Genomic DNA, 19,205 nt, shown 5'->3' with positions numbered 1-19,205 from the left:
TAGAAAAAGGTGGTCAGGTTGGGATCTTTATAGGGTTTTGGGATCTGGACCCAAGATCTGAGAAATCTTTTTGAAGATGGGAAATGAATGGCAATGTATAAATTTTATAGCTAATACTTTAGGGTGGAGATAATGTGGTATGGGAAGTGAAAGCAGTCTTGATAAATAAACTGTCATTTGATAAGTGACCTAAGCTGATTTTCTATGTGAGCAATCTATTTCCCTCAAATAATTTCCATTTGCCCAGAGGAGTATATAGATTGTTTGAATAAATTTATTTTCAGGAATTTAATAAAACCAAGTATGAAGTTATTTGTTTTATCTACATGGATCCAAGTGTTCTAGTTCTGTTTTCCATTTCACTGATGGGAACAATAAGAAATTTTACATTTAGTAAAGCTGGAATTAGATGGTGTATGTTATCTAGTTTTCTGAGATTCTACATATTTTAGTTCTCAAAGGCTCCTAAGAGGTTAAATGTATTGATAAATTCCATAATGCCATTTCATATAGTCATTGTTCACAGCTATATCTCAAGAATACAGATACAGTCATTAATACATTAATACACAGAGTTGGGGCACCTGGGTGGCTCAGTTGGTTAAACTTCAGACTCTTGATTTTGGCTCAGGTCATGATTTCAGGGTCATGAGATCGAGCCCCATGTCAGGCTCTGTGCTGAGTGTGGAGCCTGCTTAAGATTCTCTCTCTCCTTCTGCCCCTTCCCCTCTAAAAATAATAATAATAAAAAATACACAAAGTTGTTCAATAAATAGTATATTGCTGGATTTATTAATAGAGATGTAACATGTATTTAATGTCCTCTCTGTGTTGGGTCTGGATATATCTGATAAATCAACAGAAGAATCAAAAATAAGAAATATTCCTTTTCCTGGAGGTAACTGAACTTTATAAATTTGAACACCTCATCTAAGAATCTGTTCTCACATTTTAGGAATCACTTATACAGGACATCTTCCTCTGGCTCCCATTCTTCATTTAACTACTTTTCGCAAACATCATGGGTCTTCACAACTTTGAGTAGAAGGGAAATTGCCTATTCTATTTTAATCTAAGTCACACAGAAAATTAATGGGTTAAGGGGTTATTAATTATAATGTAAATTTCAACGTGGCTATCTTTAATTAAAAAAACAAAAAATAATAACAAAAATACCCAGGAAAATGGCAACCTTCTTTGGATAATATATTTTTCTCAGTGGTATTTTATTTTATATAATTTAATGGTTTCAATTCACAGCCTTATTATGGATATAGAAAGCTTCAGGATGAGAAAGATCAGTGGAGACAGCCGATCAACTGATTTCCATTGTAATTGCTTCTTCTCCATAGAAGGGAAAATAAATACTTTGCATCAGAGAGAAGATATTTTACCAATAAAAGTCAGACTTATACAAATTATAACTTTAATGTTATCTTGAGGTATATTTTGATAAAGGGAGAACATGCTTGGGACCATGAATGACCTTTGAATCCTAGATTGCCTATGTATTAGTTGTCTGACATGGGGGCCAATAAATTAATTTATTTGAATTTGAGTTTCTTCAAAGATAACATGATTTGCTAATTGAAGTGAGAATATGTGACTTTATATGAAAAAAGTAAACAATAAAATACACATAAAAGTGTTTTCAAGTTCACAGGCATGACTCATTGTAAGGAGGGTCTACTGCTATTCCCACAATATTTCCTAGCTGAATTTGTGGATATTTGACCACTCCTGTGAATGTCATTGAATCTGTGGGTTCTGCTAGGCTGAAAGTCTCTATTTTTATTTGAAACTACATGATAAAAAAGGCCCTTGACATACACTTACGTATATATGTTTGTGTAAGGTGCATGGGGCAGTGTGGGATGATGATGGGAAAGGTTATCTAGTTTATCATTTCAGAATTCTAAGGTAATTTCTACATACATCTAATAGGTTTTCACATCTGAAACATACAGTACAAATTGAACAACAGTAGGTTCAAACAGATGCCTGTGATGCAATTAACTTTTGAGAATTCTCAAAATATATTGTAGAAGATATGAACAATCCCAAAATGTAGATATTACATATAAAAAATTAACTTCAGGTGGAAATGACACCAAGACTTAATGAGTGATTTTCAAGTCACCTGATGCAAAAGAAGTACCTAGTACTTGGGCTATTTGTGAAGCTTTCCTAGAAAGCAATGAGGGATGAACTTTAAATCAAGAAGAAAATGGGACTTCCCAGGAGATTGCATCCTCAGGAGATAACTGCATGAATAATAAAGAACCTCAAACCAGGTCACAGGGACTCCTGCTTTCGGACATGGAAGAGAAAGCTGCCTCTGAAGGATGTTAGCAAACACTCTGCCTTGAGATGCCAGGTAAGAGAAGTTACCTGCATTTGGAAAAGAACTAAAAACAAAGAGACTGGATAAACTAGTGAGTAGAGAAACTCTAGCCTGTAATACAAGGAATTATAGGAATGTAGAGGTGTTTCTTTCTGTGAAAATATCCCTAATTTGTTTCCCTCAAGGATCTAAACAGTTGGACAGTGGTATTGAACCAAACAAGTCAGTGGGTTTAATGTATTCCTGAACTAGAGGAGTGTAGAAATATCCATGCCTGAGTTTACACTGACCATGAGGTTCAGAGATAACCAATGAGTATAGATTCTGAAAAATCTTTAAAAAAAAATAAAACAAAACAAAAATATATGCAGAAGAAAAAGCATTGAGAATAAACATGGCACCAGACCCTTAACATTGGAAGATACAATGATTGGACCAAGCAGAATGAGCTTTATCCAACAAAGAGTGAGTTTCCTAGCCACGTTATCCCCACCTTCTCTATCCTTTACAACAAAATTCAAAAAATGGTAAAAAATTGCAATAACACTTCTGAAGCTAATCCCAATTTTCTTAAAATTTTTAAGATAATGCAAAGAAATTTAGTTAATCCCCTGTTAGTATTTCTAGAAGTCTCATCCAAGTTGACTTGGATTGAGATTTTGAAAAATTGACTAGCCTGCCATATGGGAGCAGGGACAAGTGGGTAGGATCTTCAAGCTTCGAATCCACAATATCATGTTAGGTAGTCAGACTTTATAGAAACACTTAAAAATTATTATTTTCTCTGAGACTCTTAGTCTGACTAAAGATTAGACTTAAGGGAGAATTCAAATAGGAACAGCTGGGAAATTTTCAGGCCACCACAGCTAGGACACATAAACTCCATGCAGGGAATGAAAATTTGGCAGTGCACATCTCTACAAAGGCTCACAAACAATACCAATGATGACATTAGTGAGTGAGGGTAGATAAGGGGTTGGAACAAGGAGTACATGCAAATATTTATAAAGCTTATTGTTTGTGAGATGACTGCTATATGAAGAATATAAAAGTATATATGCAATGTCTATTTAGTTTCATAAAAACAGAATCTGATGAGGGATAGACTCAGAAAAGAAATATGTACTTTGCTATCTATGAGAAGGAGATTCAGTGTATCCACAACTGGTTTTATCTGGATAAATAAGTTTTGGTAACAGAGACCATGAAAATGGTCTCATCTCTGACATATTGTACATTATAGCTGAATATTAAACAAACATCACTCTTTCAAAGAAATTGCTAATTATACTTTCTTAGATCTTTGCTATAATCTTAAAGTTTAGAGCCAAGCATATCAAGAAAAATAATTAATATTTATTGAATATTTGTATGAATAAATAACCACAGCCCTATGGAATTAAATCAATAAAATAGACATTTTATAACATTTTGTTTGTTATTGTTATTAAAAACAAACTATTTGCTTACACAAATATATAGTAACTATGCAAAATTCCTAGATCTTATTAATTAAAACTCAAAATATTTAACCCTATAATAAAAAAGATAACCCATGAACATGATTTAACAAAAATTAAACAATCTAAGATTTTAGTATTTTTAAATATATAGAACTAATTATTTTTGTTTTTCTTCATGTTCAATTGAAAAAAAATGACATCTACATTCAACAATGAGTTAACATGAAACAGCACTTCATAACTTACAGAGTGAAGGTATACTTAAAATTCTTCAATCAATCACAAAACATCTTCATAAATATAACTAATATTATGTTTAAGAAAAATGAAATGGAAAATACATGCAAAATCCAATAATAACCTTATTATTGTACACTAATAATAATTAGTATTATTAAAGAAGCACAGATATATTATGTCAATTAATGCAAAAGTTTCTAAATGCTTATTTTCAATTTCTGCACTCATTTCATTGCAGAAAAAAATTGGATATTAAAATGTGTCCATGGAAAAAATGTGTCCATGAACAACAGTTTAAGTAGCACTAGTCTAGTATGGATCAAGGTAGACCAAAGCAGTAAGATAGCCTGGCATGATGTACCACTGTAATTACAATAACAGGTATGAATATGCATGGATTTTGGATTTTTAAAAGAAATTTATTTGAAGTACATTATGTATTTTGGATTTTTATTTTAAAAAATCATCATATGAATTAAAGGACTTAGATAAACTAAATATCAAGTGTACATTTTTTCCTTAATTTTTCCTTTAAAAAGCCACAATATCTGGAGAATTTGATAAAAAAATAGGTCTTATTTTTTAATCTAGAGGCTCAGATGCTCTGTATTGGGAAACAGCATTTAAACTCAGATACAAATCAGGGTCAGTCAGTTTAAAATAAAAGGTATTATGAGTTGTCAAATGCTCAAGTCAAATTTTAACATCTGTGTGTGAGACAATAAATTTCATTCTAGAAAAGGCATGCAGTGCTGGCATCATGTTCCCCACCAATAGCACCAAAGCCATATTCTCCACCTTCCTGGTGACAGGCATACCTGGGCTGGAGACTGTGCACATCTGAATCTCCATACCCTTCTGCACCATGTTCTTCATAACCTTGGTGGGCAATGTGACCATCATGACAGTTATCCGCAGGGAACAGACCCTCCATGTGCCTATGTACCTCTTCCTGGCCATGCTAGCTGACTCTGATCTGGGTCTCTCCCTCTTCACTTTCCCCACAATGCTGGGGATCTTCTGGCTGGATGCTCAAGAGCTCACCTTCTCTGCTTGCTTCACCCAAATGTTTTTTATTCACTCTTTCCAGGATTTTGAGTCAGCTATCATACTGGCAATGGCCTTTGACTGCCGTTTCTCATCCATTGCACTATTCTTGCATTCTCACCAACAGTGTAATTTCTAGGATAGTTTTGGCCATTGTAGTGCGAACCTTGACTGTACAAGTACCTCTCCCTACCCTCTTGAGAAGGCTGTGTTTCTGTCATTCCAGTATACTATCTCATTCCTACTGCCTGCATCCTGACATTATAAAGCTCTCTTGCTCCAGCACCAGGATCAATAGCATCTTTGGACTGTTTGTGGTATTATCCACTATGGGACTTGATTTTCTTCTCATTCTCTTTTCATATGTCCTGATACTGAAAACTGTACTGAGCATTGCATCCTATGGTGGCCGCCTCAAGACTCTCAACACCTGCATTTCCCATATCTGTGCTGTGATTCTCTTCTTCACACCCATGATCTGCCTGTCCGTACTACACCGCTTTGACCCAAAACTTCCCTCACATATCTATGTGACCATGGCTAACATGCATTTCCTCATTCCTCTGTGATTAACCCCATTGTGATGAACCCCACTGTATATGTGGTGAAAACCAAACAGATACAAGATCAAATTCTGAAGCTCTTCACCAAAAAAGGATCAGAATCCCAAGTCACATTTATAACATGAATGAGCCCCAACCTTACAGAGAAAGAATGCTTCATGAAGCAAAGAGCTTGCTGATAACTCCAAATGCCCACAAAGATTCTGTTTGACTGACTCTTCTGAATTACATGGAATATTGGGTTGGCTATCCTGTAAAACTATTTCTATTCTCTGATTTGAACAAATGTACGTTGAACAATAAAAATTTTTCAGGAAATTGAAAATCTGAAATAATGGACTGTTCTCATTATTTCTTAGTCCAAATGGTTCACATATTTTAGTCAGAGAAGTTTGTAGTCTGATAGTTCATCATGGACAGAGTGAATGAAGTACTTCTTGTTATCATCTGTATATGTATCACCCTTGATGTGGTGATAACTTTTTAGTGAATACCAACTCTGTCCTTGACTTTCTGAGAAACTGGAGATATATTATTAAATTAAACAAAGTTCTTGCCTTCATAGTGCTTTGTTTTCTTGATGATATTATTGTTGAAGTAAGGAGTAACAGGAAAGAAACAAACAAGTGGATATCTAATATTCCTATTGAAAAAAACACTATAAAACCATGAAATTTACAATACCAACAATCTCTACCTAACTTGGAGGTACCAACATTTCTCTCGCCAGACTCTAAAAATCATCATCATTTGGAAAAATTACAATGTTTAATTCCAGTATGTCAATCTGTCGTATCATATTCTGTCTTTCAAGCATCTTCACTCCTTGACTTCACAGCATCTGGACTTTAGGCTTGAGGTCTTTAGTCCCAAATCCCTCAAACTCTCACCTTCGCTAATTCCACGACAGCCATTGTTTTATCATCATCTTTCATATTCACCATGGATCACACATACTCCAATACTCCAGGAAAAGCTCCATCAGCATTCATTCTTTCTTGTTTTTTATACGTTGCAATTGTAAACTTAACTTTGGAATCAACTTAAATATCTTATATTTTCTACTCTTACACCTGTGCTTTTGAGTTCTCCCTGAGAATAACATGAGATTTTTCATATTGTAATGACTACAAATTAATAATCTTCAATTCATTTGGTTTTTCAGTGTCTGGGTATATATTTTTTAAACCCTGCATATCAGAGGTTGAGAGTGATTCTGATGGCCACGCTGAAGCCATCCAAATGCCTTGGAGAACAGCAGGAGCCTATCAGTGTGTATTCTTTTGTCCTGCATTTTCTAGAAGGCCCTGCAAGTTTCTTTATCTTGAAAAGGAGGTGGCTGAAATAGATCATCTTGGCCTATTCTGTAATTTTCAGGGGACAGTTTAAAATATGTGTTACACTTCAAGTATTTATCCTCAAAACTTTAGCTCCTTATTTTAGTAACATTAAAGAGAGATTCACTTCCTATTTGCACTTTTCTGCTTGGTTTACATCTTTTACTCAGGGCTTAACATCTTATTATGTTTGGTTTTTACCTTAGTTGTCTTACATGTCTGAAATGTAGAAAAAGTATTAAAACAGATAAATTTCCTTGGTAGAGATCATTTAGGCCATAGTGCAATCAAAAATACAAATCCTGATAGAAACTTCTCAGATACAAACATGACTACAGTTAAACAGATGTACCATGTAATAGAACTTGTTATCATGGTTCTAAAGTATGCATAATCATTTTTCAGTATTTCAGTCATTTGGGGAGTATGATTTATAGACATGTAATGTAATAAGCAAAATACATAGTAAGAATGATACACAAATAATACTTAATAAAGAGAACATTTACAAAATTAAAAATAGTAACCATTCCTGTAACCTGGCTTTTTAAGCCTATACTGGGTTTGTGGTGAAAAAGTGGCCACCCATGCTGACATGTTGAGAACCCCTGAACACCCAGTTTTTTGGACTAGTGTTATAGAAGGTTCTTATCTCTTCAGCCGTGTCAAGACTCTGAAGGGCTTGGCCTCACTTATATTTACCCAATTGTAAAGCAAACCTGCTTTATGCATCCTTGAAGAGAGGAAAATTCAATGGGCTTCCACCCCTGCTGGTGTCCAGGTGGGACCATTAGAGGGACTACCTGGCAAAGAGTGAGATCACTTAATTTATTGCCCAAAGCAGTTTGTGTGTGGGTGTCATGTAAATAATGATATCCATAATCTAGCAAAAACCTGAACTGTTATAGACATCTTATGTAATGTAATAAGCAAAATACATAGTAAAATAGATACACAGATAATATATAATAAAGAACATTTACACAATTAATAATAGTAACTTTTCCTGTAACCTGAGATTTTAAGCCTATACTGGGCCACCCAGGTGTCCCTCAACCACATTTTTAACCTCACTTTTATATCTTTTTTTCCTCCTGAATATTGGCTGAATTTTGGCCCACCAAATATCTCGACATTTTACTTGTGAATGAATATGTTACCTTACATGGCGAAAGGAACGTTGAAGATATGTTTAACTTAAGGATCTTTAAAATGGGAAGATTATCCTGAATTTTCTGCATGAGTCCGATATAGTAACCAGGTTCCCATAAGAGGGAGGCAGGAAGTCGGAGAAGAGAGAAGACAGTATATTGATGGTTTTAAAGATAGAGGACGGAGTCCATGAGCCAAGGAATGCAGATACCACCTAGTAACTAGAAACTAGAAAAGGCAAGACAACGGATTGTTTTTCATAGCCTCCAGAAAGAATTTGACCTGCAGATACATTGATTTTAGCCCTGCAAAATCATTTTATAGGTTTAATCTCCAGAACTATAAAACAACAATACTGTATTGTTTTATACCATTGGGTTTGTGGTAATTTGTTATAGCAGCAATAGGAAATTAATACTCTTGCCTTACCAAGCATGAATTTACTATGCTTCCTTAATTTAGAATCCTGAGAAATAATTTTATCTAATAACTCCTTTTCCACTAGCTGCTTTGTAACAGTTTAAAAAATTATTTAAGACTCTTTCTTCATAAAATAAACTCTTACCTAACATATGGCCATCCCTAGGTACTTAATCTATTTTCCCCCTTTGGCTCATAAATAAGCTACTTGAAAAAATATGCATTAATTGTCTTAATTTTCTCCCTCTTGTCAATTTAAAAATATATGTATTATGGTGGAATATAAACCTGCATGGAAATTAATGTGTAATTTAGCAGATTTTTATAAAATGAATATCCATGTAAATACCACCTAAGTAAAGAAATAATAATTATCAACAGCCAAATTTTCTCTGCAGCCTTTCCTGAACATAACCTCAACACTGTCACCGCATTAAACCAGTAGCTAACTTTAATACAAAGTATTTCATTGTTTTTTTTATATTGTGACTATTTAAGTATGCATTTTGCCTATAATTTAACTGATGTAAAAATCATTTCCTCTTCAACTCCATTATAATCCAATTTTGCCTCTACTATTCCTTTGAAATTGCTTGGCCAAAAGGTCACCAATGAATCTTTAAACCAAATCAAATAACCTATATCAAATTCCATCTCATCACTGGACCTTTCGTCAATATTTGGCACTGTTGACCACTCACTTGTTTTTCAATATCTGTACTTTTTGGCTCCTCTAACACTTCTCAATTCTGGTTATTCTCTGATCTCTAATTCTGGTTATTCTCTGATCTCTTTGAATAATATGACTCATTGCATTTTCTGGCTTCACTTCTTTTTGCTAACCCCCTGAATATGAACGTTACCATATCAATCTCAAATCAGCCTCCCTCCTGAATTCCAGATAGGTTCACATATCATTCCTGGATAATTCCCTTTCTATGCTACATGGAAACCTTAAACTCAACAAGGCCAAGATAGAACTTACTTATCCTTCTCCACCCTCAACTTCAACTTCTTCCTGCTTCCACTTTTGTGTTCTCCATTTATGTAGATGACATCTCCATTCACTTCCTCACTTCAGTCAAAAATATAAACTTAATGCTACATGTGGGTCTCACTTTCCCTCACTTGTAATTTCTAATCCCTTATCAATATTGTAGATTTTTACTTTCTTGATATTTGTTTACTACTTTTACATTTCCACTCCTCCTGCCTCAATTTAGACCTTAATAATTAAGTAGACCATTTAACCATTCTGCTGGTTGGCTTCCCTGCCTTCATTCTCAAATGACTCCAAATAGAACTGAAAATAGTTTTCAAAATATAAAGATTATGTTGCAACACTTGTTTAAGCTTTTCCATTACTCCTCTTCACTTTCAGTTTAGTCATTGCTCACAACTACCACTATTATTCTTTGATAATTTTCGAGCTCAAAATGTTTGTTTTTTATTATGTTCCATTCCCTGAAATAAGTGAACTTCTTTTTAACCACCTGCTCTTTCTCTAGCAAATTATTACAATTGTTCCAGCTATATTCTCTTCCTTAAATATTATTCTTATTAGTTAAAGATCCATAATACAGTCCATCTAGTTTTGAATTATTTCTGGTGTTCTTTGTATTTTGCCATCTAGGATTAGAATTATGTTTAGGTCACATTAAAAGTTACTCATATTTCACACATATGAATTTCCAACACATGTTCAGTGGGTTCAAGGTCATGGCATACTCCTGAAAATGCACAGATGATCCCTACAAGAAAAGGTTAATGCAACAGATCTGTTTCACTCAATTTTTGCTTATCTCTGTAGCCATGTTGACGGATGGCCCTTGACCAAGCTCTAAGAATAATTCCCTGGAATGTTCACATATTTACTCAGTAATAATGTTATTATGTATGCCCAAGCAGTAGTTCAATATGAACCAGGTTGGTAACATATGTTAGATAAACATAGAATTTATTATGTGTACCTGTTTCCTGATTTGGAGTCTACATACACCAGTCATGTGACAGATGTGTCCCCATGTAGCTAGCTTGCTTTAAGAACTCTGGACTCTATTATAACTCAAGCAGGCTTCCCTGGAGAGAGACATCTTTCATGTGTCCCTGAAGTTTGTGGCTAGAGTGCCCCTTGCAGAAAGAGAGGAAACATTTGGAAACCTGTATGTGGCCTCTCTTGCCTTCACTATGTACACCTATTTCCTACTGTTCATGCACAGTGTCCTTTGCTACATTAAATTTTAGCCATGAGTATAAATTTGTGTTGAGTTGTATAAATGCCTCAGTGAACCACTGAACTAGTGAGTGGTTGTGGTACCCCTAATTGATTCCTCTACCTCATACCCAATTTGGTCTCTACCTCAATTTCTTAGGCCATTCTTGGCCAGCTCCATGCCTACTCTGACCACAGTTTGTATCTTGTATCCCTCTCTTTCCACCCTCAAAACAAAATCCAGGACCTTTTCAGATATCCTGGTGAATCCTTTTTAATCTCCTTCACCCATTCCTCAGTAAATTTGAAATCTCACTTTGAGGAGGTAGGGAGGATGGAAAGGGACAGCACAAGAGAAAAGTTAGTTGTATGTTATTGTAACAAAGACCAATCAGTGCAAAATGAATTTGTCTTGGAAGAAATCTATTAATATTATCATTCATGAAAATAGTGCTGTAGATATTTCACTCTCACCACCCGAGATATATACAATTTAAAGAAGAAAAAAAAAAACCTGCTGAACTGGGAGGTGGTGTAAGAAGGATATAATAAGGATTGTATGTCCTGGATATCTGAATATGATACAAGATGTTTCTGGGACCAAAATACTAGGGTCCATGTGATGACTTAGTCTCTAAGGGGCTAAAAAGTCTTAGACTGGAAACAGAAGAAAGGAAGCTTGAAGTAGGACTGGCTGTGTGTTCTAAGCTAATATTGTACATCATCTGGAGACTTGGCAAAAAACACAAAGATTAGCAACAGACTTCTTTGTCTGGCACATGCACATTTGATGCTTCTCTGAGACCGTCTCCACAAGGATTAGGTGTGAGTCTCATCAGGATTGGTTGTGAGCCTCCAGAACCTGCTTTATAAATCTGCTCACTTGGCACTATACTCAAGGCAGGGAGCCTCCTGAAGCTCCAGCTGCATGACAATCTTGTGTCCCTGCCCTGGTGTCTGGTGAGTTATAGAAGCACCTCAAACGAGGTTAGCTCAAATCATGTTGTATGCTTACTTGGGTTTCAAGTATGGAAGTCAAGAGAAGTCATGGGCTATCTTAGATACAGTTGCAAACTTTGTATTAGGATCTTTGAGACGGGAAGGACATTTCCTGGAGGTATACAGCACCTCTAATCCTCTTATATGATATATTTTATGGTTTTCAGGAAAAATCCCTGGCCCCTTTTTCCTTACCCAACAATCACTCAATTATTTCCCTTAGAGTTTAAGATCAACTATCTGGTCAAACATCATTTATGAAGACATATATTGGGTAATCCATAAATAACTGATGTAAGAAAGATAAGAGGGAAGAAGAAAGGAAAGGAGGAAGGAAGGAAAGAATGAAGGGAAGAAAGAAGGAAGGGAGGGAAACTGGAAATCTGAACTATGATTTATAATTTTCACACAACATTGTAATAGAGGCAACCCCGAATATTTACTAATAAATCTCCCAGGATGAAGAACTATGTGGCGTTCTTGTCTTAAATGAGATAGATTAAAGGGCTGATAATATTGAACCTAAGCTACAGGATTTTTAGAAAGCATAATAGCTCTGCATTCACACTCTTTTTTTAAAGTTTTTACTAAAATTCCAGTTAGTTAACATACAGTGTAATATTAGTTTCAGGTGGGCAATACGCTGATACAACACTTCTACACAGTACCTGGGGCTCATCACAAGTGCCCTCCTTTATCCCCATCACCTATTTAATCCATCCCCCCACCCGCCCCCTCTAGTGACCATCAGTTTGTTCTTTCTAGTTAAGAGTCTGCTTCTTGCTTTGCCTTTCTGAAAAACTGACATGATTTAGTTCATGTAGTGTTTCTCAGGGCAGTGCAAACAGCTCCAGGACTCCAGTTTTGTGACGTTGTTGCTTGAAGCAGCATTTACAAGTTTAAAGATCCGTATAGCCGGGCGCCTGGGTGGCTCAGTTGGTTGGGCAACTGCCTTCGGCTCAGGTCATGATCCTGGAGTCCCGGGATCGAGTCCCGCATTGGGCTCCCTGCTCGGCGGGGAGTCTGCTTCTCCCTCTGACCCTCCCCCGTCTCATGTGCTCTCTCTCTCTCATTTTCTGTCTCAAATAAATAAAATCTTTAAAAAAAATAAAAAAATAAAAAAAATAAAAAAAATAAAGATCCGTATAGCCGAAGAGCCCCCGGCATTGCTCTGCCAAAGAGCATAGCAATGTTTCTTAGAAAGTTGTGTATTTTTAAAAAGGTTTCTGGAATTCAAACTTCCGCTATCTTCTACAGATATTAGGCACTATTCAACAAAATGTCATCTCCACTCAGTTTATAAGGATGAGACACTTAGGGAAGAAACTGTGGAGGGAATTGTGTTATATGCAACTAATGAATCACTGAACATTACATCAAAAACTAGTGATGGCTATGTTGGCTAATTGAACTTAAATTTTAAAAAGAGAGAGAGAAAAGCAGAACATTGGCTTGCACTGTAAGCCCTGGCCTCTATCCAAAGGTATCTTGCCTTCTACTCCTTGTTAATGCTTGTCATTTTAGTAATTCTTTATGATCAAATCCAGACAGTTTGTAATGTGCACCCCTTCTCCATGGGTAGATGAATGCCCACATTATATAGCTACTCCTTACTAAATATTAAACATACAAAAATCCTTTAGGACTATGGGAGGAAAGGAAATATCCAGGTGGCTCATTTTATCAGATGAGAATGCAGGCTAGAATGCTTGAACACAGGTACTATCTGGACTGTGAATTACTATGTAAGGGCTTAGAACACTCTCCAATTTGTACAAAAAGCAGTGCAGAAAGGTACATTTCCTTAATTATGTAAATATCACAATAGAATAGCTTACTTTCTGAGACAGGGAGTTTCACATTCATTTTAGGGGTGCTGCAGACTCAATTTAGTGGGAATTGGACAAGATCACCTAAAAAATCTTAAAATTTTCTTTGTCTTTTTTTTTTTCTGGCAAAGCTCAAATAAAGAAGTTAGCATTTTGATACTCACTTTGTGACCATAAACATTCTGTCAAATGTTCATGTAGGAGGGATAATTCCCCCATCTGTTCACACTCAGCAGTGGAAGACATGAGGAAAAATAGGCAGAGAAATGCATGCTTCTAACCTCTGCTGGATTAAACACTTAGCACCATGACTGGGCCTGCTAGAACACTTCTCTCTCTTCTCATACTGATTACTACAGCTATCTCAAATGAAATGATGCTCTTTGGATAATTCTCTATTAGAATTTGACTTTATATACACCAATATCTCTGCAAAGTCCAGTAATGTGCCTGATACATAACAGGCGTTGAATTATATTGAAAAAAATAGTTCATACTATTCACAAAATGCAGTGTCTGTTACTGTCTTCATTCCCTGTTTTCCTGTCTCAGGCAATTCCCCAAATCCTGAGTGTCCCTGATTCTTCCTACCCAGGCTTATGTTTTATGAGGATCCACTATCCTTGGAAGATGGAAGTTTGCATTCCTGAGGTGACTGGTCCCTACACAGCTCAATACCTACCTATCCCTGGACAGAATTAGACACAGATTGAATCCACCCCCTATGCCTTAGAGTCTGATTGTAGCAGCCTTTCATTTCTGACATCCTTAGAAGGTAGAGAAAAGGTAAAATCTTCCAAGGATCCCTGGAGACTTTTCCTTTCTGTGAATTAATCACCAGCTTATCGCATATCATATCATGTCTTCCAAATATAAAATTTTCTTCTTCCCCACTCTGGTCATGTTTTAGCTATGGATTTACTATTTTATTCATACCAGTATGTTAAATATTCTCCCAGGAATACTAATGCTGAATCTCAGATTTTTATTTTGATTAATAATTATAATTTCTCTGCATTTATGAGAATTTTAATGTATTACTAGGGGGCGGTGCTTTTCCTTTCTTTTGAAAATACACTGCGGTTAACAGCTTATAAGTAAAACTTGCTGAGGCAAGTTGATGGATACAAAGTCTATGCATAGCACACTTCACCCTCTGTAACCAAAGTTCAGAGGGTTTTTTCTTTTTTAAAGATTTTATTTTATTTATTTGAGAGAGAGAGAATGAGAGACAGAGAGCATGAGAGGGAGGAGGGTCAGAGGGAGAAGCAGACTCCCTGCCGAGCAAGGAGCCCGATGCGGGACTCGATCCTGGGACTCCAGGATCATGACCTGAGCCGAAGGCAGTCGCTTAACCAACTGAGCCACCCAGGCGTCCAGAGGGGGTTTTTATTAGAACAAAAAAGATGATGTCTGGTACTCACCCACCCTCACCTCTCCATAGGTGTAAACACACAAAATCCCAGTCCTCCCCTTTCTATTGCAGATCCTTTCTCAACTCTGACAGGACTGCCTCTGCTTTTTGCCTTTCTGGTTAGGTGGTTATCACTCTTTTTCTTCCTCCACAACCTGTCCTATAATAATTGCCAATATTGATTTACTGTTCAATTACCATGTTGCTTTGATTCTGACATGTTGTTCACTCTTTACAGAATTTCTTCTCTGGGTTTTCCTTAGATGGATGGTTTGCATGTTGAAAGGGGATTGTAGGTATTCTTCATGACTTTAGAGGGCAGTATTATAATTAGTGTTCAAAAGGTAAAACATGTTGAAATCTCTGCTGTTACGAGAATTTTCCTAAGATGTTAGCAAAGAAAATCATCATTCAATGTGAACTTCATGTACGCGCCCATTTCTTTTGAACTCTATGTAATCAGATTTCACACTGTATTCCTTTTTTTAATAATTGTCTTTGAAGGTACCCAAGATCATTTTTTAGAAAAGTGAGTTGTGGGGGTTCAGTCAGTTAAGCGTCTGACTCTTCATTTCAGCTGGGGTCATGATCTCAGGATCCTGGAATCGAGCCTGTGTCCAGCTCTGCGCTCAACTTGGAGTCTTCTTGTTCCTCTCCCTCTGCTCCTCCCCCTGCTTGTTCTCGCTCTCTCTCTCTCTGGAATAAATAAGTAAAATCTTTAATTTAAAAAAAATGAGTTGTGGAGAGCAGAATGTAGATTCCCAGTTGGGATCTTTTATCTGTCCCATGGTCATCCATGAGTGCCCTCATGGATGTGTTCTGTGTTGACCAGTGGATGACTAGAACTTCAAAGGCATAAGTTACATATTGTCTGTATTATATTACTTAAATTGAGTACACAGTAGGAGCTCAGCAAATGTGTGATGCCATTGAGAATATATGTATTTCCAACTGCAAATATTATCTACTCTCCACCTTCTTCCTCTCACACATCTGTCCCAGCTATCCAGCATTTTTTCAGAGAGTGATAACAGAGATTGAGAAGGGATTTAATCCTTTAGATATACACATCAAGCCCAAACCTTCCTGGTGTCTTCTTGTCACAGTACTACTTTTTTTTTTTTAATTTAATTTTATTATGTTACGTTAGTCACCATACAGTACATCATTAGTTTTTGATGTAGTGTTCCATGATTCATTGTTTTCATATGACACCCAGTGCTCCATGCAATACGTGCCCTCCTTAATACGCATCAGGTACTACTTTTAAATCCCTTTCAGAGCAAAAGATAATATCTGGTAACATCAGAGTTCAGAGTCAGTATTAACTTTATTATACTTGATTTTCTAACTCCCAAGCAGCCATTAAATACAGTTATCCTTATCTAGTTTTCTTTAGAACCCATTTTCTGGCATTAAAACAAATCTAGCTTATGCATCTATATCCTGTGCTCTCACCACAGAGTTTCCCTTTCCATTTTTCAAACCTTGAAACATCTTCAAATGAGGAAGGAATTTTCTCTGTGTGAAGGGTACAAACAGCCCCCTGAAAACTAGGGCAAACCTCCAAGAAGAGAGACAGCATTTGTACTCTAGTGGAACTCTTAAAGGAATGGGACTCAGTGCTGTAAGAAGAAGAGGAGAGTGATATTACTCAGCAGACGTGGGTGCTGTGGGATGAAAAGCTAGGAAAATGCTGTGAAAGAATAATTTTTTGCCTTCTTTGTAATTTTTCCAGGGCAAGCTCTTCCCAAAGTTATGGCAGTTCTTAAAAACAGTAATGCCAGTGGCTTCATCTTCATCCTGATGGATCTCCCAGGACTGGAGACTGCTCATTGCTGGACAGCTATTCCTATCTGCTCTATGTTCTCCCTTTGCTGGGCAACATTACCATAATGTACATTGTCAAGTCTGTGCCCAGCCTCCACACACCCATGTACCTCTTCCTGTCTATGCTTTCAGTGGCTGACCTGGGCCTCTCAGCTTCTACAGTGTCTTCAATGGCCGCTGTCTTTCTCCTAGGCCAAAGAAAGGTGGGAGCTACAACCTGCTTTAGGCAAATTTTCTTCATCCATACTTTCTCAACCATTGAATCAGCTGTGCTCTTGGCCATGGCCTTTGACCACTGTGTGGCTATTTGAGAGCCCTTACGCTATGCCACCATTCTCACAATCAAGCGCATTGGGCCATTGAGCTGGCCATTGTGACCCTTAGTGCTGCTCTCCATCTGCCCCTGCCTGTGCTCCTTGGAAGACTGCAATTGCAGCCTGTGAATGTTCTGTCTCATTCATACTGTGTTCATCCTGATGTCTTAAGGCTAGCCAGTTCTAGCACTCTTGTGAACAGTGGCTTTGGGCTCTTTGTCATGCTCTCCACACTGGGGTTGGATGCTGAACTCATTCTCCTCTCCTATGTGCTAATCTTGAGGACAGTATTGAGCATTGCTTCTGACATTGTGCTGCTCAAAGCCTTTAACACCTGCATTTCCCACATCTGTGCTGTATTACTATTTTATACCCCACTGGTCAGCCTGTCGATGACCCACCAGCTCAGGTATACATGCTTCTCTCCTATGTGCACTTTCTTGTTCCCCCAATGCTCAACCCAATTGTCTACAGTGTTAAAACCAAAGAGATTCAGGTACGCATTCTGAAGATGCTCCACCCAAGAAAACTCTGAGTCACAGAGATGAAATATTGGTTGTGATAGCCTGCTGACTGAAGACATCTCAGAGAGGGGGCAGAGTATATGGCTTCCATTTGAGGTATCAATCAATTAATTATTCAAAAACACTGATTGAAATGTATTAAAATGTGTTTAAACATATGTCATTTAAAACAATGCCTGTTTAATGAGAAAAAACATGTTGCTCATTCACAAAAATTATTATCAGCCTATAAAAGACTCAGATTATTATAGAGGAAATTGACAAGATATTGAGAGAATATCATTAACATGTAAAAGCAAGCAGATTAGAAGAATGGAATTCAAGGGCATCTAAGACATCCTCCAACTAAAAACTAGAGTTGTATTTATAAAATTAAGCTCAAGAGGACCTCATTTGGTATACTTTCTAAAAATTTGGCTAATATGTAAGATCAAAATGTTTTTCTTGTGATTTGCATAATAACTATAGATATGAGTTACACTGGAAAATATAAACCAAATGAAATACTTCAAAACTTTTAAATACATTTAAAGAAATAAAGATCTTAATTGGTAAAATAAAATGTGTTCCAATGTGACTATTAGGCAGTTCAGTACTTTTTTTAAACTCCATGATACATGAAGGGTGGACACAGTCTCCAATCTTCACCAGCCCTATGAATGAAGTTAAATTTATTTTTTCATCATTTCATCCCTTGTATACATAAATGTTGTTTCAAAATTATAAATCCATGCTCCTGTTGGGAACAAATTTACCACCTCAAGTGCAAAGTTTGTGTGCTGTACTGTATCATTAAACTTAGAGTACCCAGTCAAAATACCATTTTCTGAAGTTACTGAGATCAGCTCCTTTTCCCTTCATGTCCTTCAGTGAGATAGTGTCATATATTTGTAATACAGGTACAATATTTTTTCACAGTCAACCATCTATTATGGGATTCCCCCAACATTTTTTTTTCTTTTTTAAATTTACATGAAACAAAGTTCACACTTTGTGGTTTACAGTTCTCAGTTTTGACAAAGCGTATAGTCATGTTCAAATAAGCAAGTGAGAGAAAGCTAGAATGTACCATCATGGGGCTGGATTATGTATACACACACATATAACACACACACACATATATGACTGCTTATGTATATGTTTTTCTTTACATGTGCAAACATATTTGTCATAACTGTTTCAAAGCTCTTTTCCTCTAATTCCAGAAACTCTGTTCATCTTGAATTTCTTTTTATTGGCTGTTTTACTTTATTCTGATTATCTTTTTGCTTTTTGTCTTTTTTTTTTACGTGCCCATGGACACTGCAAATGCTATGTTATTGGGAATCTGGGTCATATTATCTTATATAAAGAGAATCTGATTTGACATGGCAGGCAGTTAATTTATTGGAGGATCATGTTAATGTTTTTGCATCTTAGTTTTAGGCTTTATTAGGGTCAATGGTTATTAGACCTCTTTCTTTGGTTAAGTATTCTTGCCTCTTATTCACCCTGTTGGTGAGAAAGAGATTTCTAAT

The 19,205-nt window shown here is 36.4% G+C and overlaps 1 pseudogene; it reads left to right on the top strand.

The window, feature by feature from the left end:
* Positions 1-16,778: 16,778 nt before the first annotated feature.
* On the top strand, positions 16,779-17,699 carry LOC123856487 (olfactory receptor 51G2-like; annotated as a pseudogene).
* The last annotated feature ends 1,506 nt before the right edge of the window (positions 17,700-19,205 follow it).

Source organism: Mirounga angustirostris, unplaced genomic scaffold, assembly GCF_029215605.1.
Source record: "Mirounga angustirostris isolate CCGP_5_RB_7025 unplaced genomic scaffold, mMirAng1.0.hap1 SCAF_13, whole genome shotgun sequence".
NCBI lineage: Eukaryota > Metazoa > Chordata > Mammalia > Carnivora > Phocidae > Mirounga > Mirounga angustirostris.
Note: the sequence above shows the minus strand (reverse complement) of the source record. Positions and strands in the feature narration are given on the sequence as shown.